This window comes from Cygnus atratus, chromosome 6 (genome assembly GCF_013377495.2).
Source record: "Cygnus atratus isolate AKBS03 ecotype Queensland, Australia chromosome 6, CAtr_DNAZoo_HiC_assembly, whole genome shotgun sequence".
Taxonomy (NCBI): domain Eukaryota; kingdom Metazoa; phylum Chordata; class Aves; order Anseriformes; family Anatidae; genus Cygnus; species Cygnus atratus.
Window position 1 is genome coordinate 38,681,926 of NC_066367.1, and position 6,000 is coordinate 38,687,925.

The window sequence follows — 6,000 nt, forward strand, 5'->3', positions numbered from 1 at the left end:
CACTCTTGAACTGCTGCAAAAATCGTGATCAGTCCCTCAATTCTGAAATCGCCTCTGCTGCCTTTTCCAGTTCCATGAAATTTGCACTGATAGTCCTGCCCCATAGGATAATGGAGGGAATAAATAAAATATTCAGTTCTTAGGCCCTGGTATCTTTTTTCACCAAGGTCATGCTTTTTTCCAAAAAGTGAACAAACTGCAAATAGAAAGGCGTGAATGAGACAACAGTTCTTCTAATTTTTTTCTTGTGCAAAAGAAGAATAGTGCTAGGATCAGCCTTCCCCGTGGCATCCAGCCATTCCAAGGGTTTTTCAAATTCATGCCGGGTTCATTCGTAAAGCTTCTACTAAGTGGTGTCATGCACTGACACTCGATCCCTCTTGCTGTGAACCTCCCTGTCAGCTCCCATTGCAAACTAGCTCCCACAGAAAAGAAAAGAAAAGAAAAGAAAAGAAAAGAAAAGAAAAGAAAAAAGAAAATGCAATTTAGAAGAGACATGGGCTTCTAAAGGAATCATCGAAGGGCAAGGTCACAAAAACTGCCATAAAAGAAGGTCAAGACTGAGATCAAAGCTCAATGCAGTATACTCAGGAAATACCCTACTAACTAAATCTTCCCATCAACATACAATTCATGTACCTCTAGTCCTGCTGCTGACTAGGTAACTGCCTAATAAATTGCATGGCTTTATTAAGAGTATTCTTTCAAAGGGATAGCCTACATGGTGATGAGATGTCTAATTTCAATGTTATGGACTTTAGTAAACTGTAACCTGTGTCTTTGAGAGCCTTTCTTGCAAATTTCTCTCTTTTTAAACACATTTATGTGAAAGTTTACTAATACCTCCAGCTGAAAAATGGAGGGGAAAGATTGCAACATGCTTAGCATTCCTAACGTGCATTGCTGGAATGGCATCTCATATCCTGAAATACAATCTGCAGTAGTCCATAAAATATTAAGAGTGCTTACTAGTCGTGGCCAGTAATGCTGTGCAGAAGCAGTGCCCAATGGTAGAAGGCTCCCTGAAAGGTCATTGACACAGCACAAAGGTCATTAACACAACAGCCACCAGGAGAAGCTCTCCGGACTGTTACTAGCAGCACTAGCCATCTGTAAGCAAGCCGCTGCTGCTCCTGTTTCGCGCCTCTGGAGTGGCACTAGACAAAAAGATAACCACTTCATGAATAAAATCACATTTTGTTGCAGTGAGGAACTGCAGCCCCACAAACAGTATCCCTAACTCACTTGGCGTCGCACCATTCTGTACCAAGAGCGATGGATTCACCAGTACAACATGCGGCAGCTCATGAGCTGACAGTCACATCTTCCGACTGAAGTCCTCCCATTGATGCTCCCTCGGTGACATAAACGGGGATTTTACCCGAATAACTCACACCAGAGATAGAACAAAAAGAAACAACTGGGAAAGGAAAAAATATAAGGCAGAAATTCAGCCCCTTGGAGGCAATTTATTTTCTTCCCTTTCATTAGATAGCACTTTCAGCACGGGGCACCAGGCCATCAGGTTCAAAGTACCAGCCCTTAGCCCCGTCCTCGTGGTTGGGCCAGCCCCCATCCTTCTCCTCGCCCCATGCTGGACGAGACGGGGCTGCCCTGAGCACCTCCCTGCCCACCCGTGGGGATTTGCTGACTGTCCCGAGCCGGCTTCATTAAAGTGCCTTCGCTCCAAAGAGTCAGGCAGACTGCCGGCTCATTTTCATGAAAACGGTTACGCGGGAGGCTAAACGCTGGTGACTTCATGGCTCTTTTTATAAAGCAGCATTATGATGGAGGACGGACAGAAGCAGCTGCAGAACCACCCCAACTCTGGCACAGGTGCCCCGAGCAGGGCACGGCACCACCACTGAGCCGCCGGGCTGCCGCCCCGCAGGCAGCAGGAGCGGGACCTGCCTTCGCTCCTGGCTGAGCTGGGACCCTCAGCATCGGTGCCACAGAGGAAACATTTGTTTTTGAGGAAGGAGACAGCTTGTCCTCGAGTCTGGAGGCCTCTCGTGACACATCCTGCTGTGCTGGAGCATGCACTCGGCTTATTCTCATTAGGATGAAGGTTTATTGAAGGAAGGGATGGTTTAATGCAGTCGTTCTCTTCCCAGTAAAAATTAGGTGTAATGATCTGACGCAGGCACGGGGCTCCATCAAGTTCAGACGCCTTGCACTGCAGGACCTCACCTTTGGTTTTAGCACTGCAGCACAAAGACTCAAAAGCAAGATAGCTCCATTAGAAGTGTTTTAACCCCCAGATTTCTGAGCAATGCGTATGGAACAAATATTTCTGTTTGTTGAAGGTTTTGGCATTGACAGTGAAAATGAAGGAAATCATTTTCAGGTTTGAATGGAATCATTTCTACAAAGAAACAGCGTGTTTAAAGCTATCAAAACCTGACTGTTTAAAAACAACCCTTCTCTTCCACGGTCTGAAAATACAGGCAAACATATCAAGTTCAAATTTACTAAAGAAGGACTTTTTAAAGAGAGCAGACACAAGACAGACTAACACAATTGTCACAGGGTAAACGCCTTGAGGGTAGACACCTGCCAGCAGTGGCACACATCTTCCAGGGAGACCTGTGTTATTAACCCTCACTTTAAAAGGTCTTCCAGTGTCTCATTGCTGGTCTCACCGGTGCCCCAGTTCAGGGCCAAAAGCAGGGTGCTGGGTAAGCTTCCATCTCTGCCTTACTTGCAGGGGACAGACGAAGGCAGCGAGGAGCAGCCGGAGCAGAAGTCGTGCCGTGGGCACAGCCAGAGGCCAGCAAAACCTCTGTGAAACTGCAGCGCGGCTGTCCTCAACAACAGCTCGTCCCGAGATACAAAAACTAACGTGAGGAAGGGGTTGCTGGCCTTCCAACAGCCCGTTAAATTACTCCGTGACATTGTAAGCATTTATCTGGACTAAGAGGGGACCGAGTTTTTAGCAGCACAGTCAAGGGATGATTTAGAGGAAAGATGATAGGCTACAGAAACATGCCTGGCACACCGGAGAGCAGACCGGGCTAGCAGTTTTTGCAGCACAGGGCTGTAAGGGGTAGGGAGCGAAGGGGCGGGTGAGGTGCTGAATCCCACAGGGACCGGCTGCAGGGCCAGCACGGCCCCACCGCACGCTCAAAGCTTGCAGCATCGTGAAGAAAGCCTGGAGGAGTACATGGAAGAGAAACATTCTGAGCAATCACAAAACAGCAACACGGCATGCGTTCCTGCGGGGAAAGGAGCTGAAGCTGAGTGTGGGCTCCCTGAGCCCTGCCACAGGGGATGGGCTCAGCACTGAGCAGGATTTCCACCCCAAACACTCCAGAGAAAGGTGAAAAGCTGAAAATGCAGCTGAGCTGAAGAGTAGGCCCATGTAGCTCAAAGCTTAACTTTAAACAGATTAAGCGAGGAGTTTGGGAAGTTACTGTGCTTAAACTTTCATCATGTAAAAGCAGAATAAATTGTTTTTACATGTGACTACCCAAAGGACTAAAAGACTAGTTCTGTTTAATGTCAAGGTGAGTAAATTTAAAATTCAGTACACCTTATAACCTTTACTCCAGATGATAAAAATACCGACTGCTACAACTGGTTCCTTCAGACAACAGCTCGTAAAGCACCATTGTCTACCTGATGGAAGATCAGTACCAGTGGCTTTGTGGGCCTGAAGGTATTCCAGTCAGACAAACGCTGTGCATGAGAGCAGCGCTTGTGGTTGGGCTCAGCAGCAGCGGGCTGGCTCCCGAGCGGGCCAGGAGCGAGTTTCCCTCGAACATCACCCAGCCTCTGCCCCAGGATTTCCCAGGCCCGACGGGCCTCACGGCACACCGCTGCCCTCCGAGAGGCTTTCTGCGCTCCCCTGCGAAGGACCCAGTTACTAAGGAGACCAACAGCACGTGCCCAAGCGAGGCTTAGCAGCAGTTACGTGCAAAGGAATGGAACTGATACGTGCCACGGCTGGGGTGATTTCAGTTTGTGTGCCACGTCCTGCCCACGCAGGTGGTGGCTCAGGGCTGCATCTCCTTGCAGCTGATCCTATTTTATGCCATTCTCCTGCGCAAGAGGGACCTCTTTGGGCAGGCTCGCATGCAAGGACACAGTGAGAGCATGCACGGTCCCGACGGAGCCGTGGGACGAGCCAGCCAGGCGGCTGCCCTTCACCTGGCAGTTCCTTGGGTTAACGACAGCCTCTGCTGGCTCCCAGTTTGCTGCTGCGCAGTTTCAGCCATGAATGTTACCTGCTGTGGACTGATAAACGCGACATCACCTTGAGAAATGGCCACAGGCTTTCTGTGCACCTGACAGCACAGGGCCGCATCCTGGCCGGAGTTACCAGTGCCATGTTGTGATTAGACAGGAAAATATTGGACGGACACATCCCTGGCTCTCTGTACAGAGACTTTTCTTGTTTGCCCAAAATGCGATGCCGAGAGCAGGGGCACTCCATCGGGGTCTGGGTTTAGCAGCAAGCCCCTGTCTGGGCACAGGCATCACCTAAATTAACTGAAGTTACTCTGCACGTGAAAGTTGGGGTCCACTTTCCTAAAGGCAGGCAGAGGAGACCCCCTGCACGCCCCACCAGCTCCAGCTCCTCAGTCCCATCGCCCTCCTGCCCTCTCTGCTCCCCACCACCTATTTCTACACCCTGCCTGTGCCAAAAGAGCCCTTTTGAGCAGCCTGAGTGACACTGAGGAACAAATCTAGCTGGGAGTCATTCAGAAGGTTACAAATAAAAGTATTTTTACCACAGATTTAGGTCTCCCCTCTTCAGTGCTGTCACACGAGTGTGGTGCTGCAAGGGGCGGAGAGGGACTGGGATTTCTTTTGGTGGCTACGCAGGCTTGAAATGTTTGATCACCTCGGGTATAGGTCAACTCCCTTAAAAAAAGCTTCCAGTTTGAAGTCTTTGCTAATAAAAAGGAGGATCCTGCCCCCCTCTGGCCTGCCTGGAAAGAAGCAGCCCATGGTGGAGCCAGAGCATCAGCAGCTGCAGAAACCCTTCACAGCGATTTCGAAACAGGAACACCAGGCACGATGCAAACTCCAGCAGCCGAGCAGCTCCCAGCGCTTGGAAACACCTGAGAATTCAGGGTTTGATCCAGGGCTGACTGGCAGGAAACCTGAGGTAGCTGGAATTGCTCTGAGGCAGCTCCCACCACATCCTGTCATACACAGATGCATACACTGAAAACAACGGCAAACCTGCTTTGAAAGTGGTATGGGTATTTTAAAAATAAAGAAATAAATTATCCATCCGACTTAATATAAACAATTATGTTTATTAGTTGTTTATACAGCTCTAATATGCATCCATTAATTCATGTTTTAAAGCTATACATACAGGTTAACGGAGTGTCTGCTGGGATTCAACAGTACAAGGACCTCAGAGGCAAGTCTTCAACAGTACCAGTATTTATACTAAATCTTTATGTACAAAGTGTTTAGACAAAATATTATTATTCCAAGATCTGCATCCCTTTGTATGACCCCGGTAGTTTGCCTACACACGCACACACATTTGGGAAAAGAACGCCTTCCAGTTCAAAAGAATCGGGGACCAAAAGCAAGACAGAACAAAGTTAACAACGAGAATCAGCTCTCGAGATGTTAACTATTCTGTAGTTCTGCATCTAATTCAACATCATGCTAAAGAACTGTTACACATTCAGACAGAATAAATCAATGTATACTGTGTGGTAAGAGTAATGATCTGTAATTTTAAAAGTGGTATTAGGATCTAAAAGATACCATGCTTTAACTTAAAGAGGATTAAAGAGAACACAGCAGTCCAAGTATCCTGCACTCAAGAAAAAAAGAAAAGCCAAAAAGCAACATAGGATTTTAAGAAATGTAATTACAGTTTCATATGGTAGCTGTTAATGACTAAGGCAAGGCTCATTCCGGGAGGTCTGCTCTCTGCAGGATGTTCGTTGTTGGAGGCAGATGTAAAGTGACCAGAGTTCAGCAGTAGCAAACACCTTTTTGTGCGCAGTTAACAAGAATAAAAGGTAT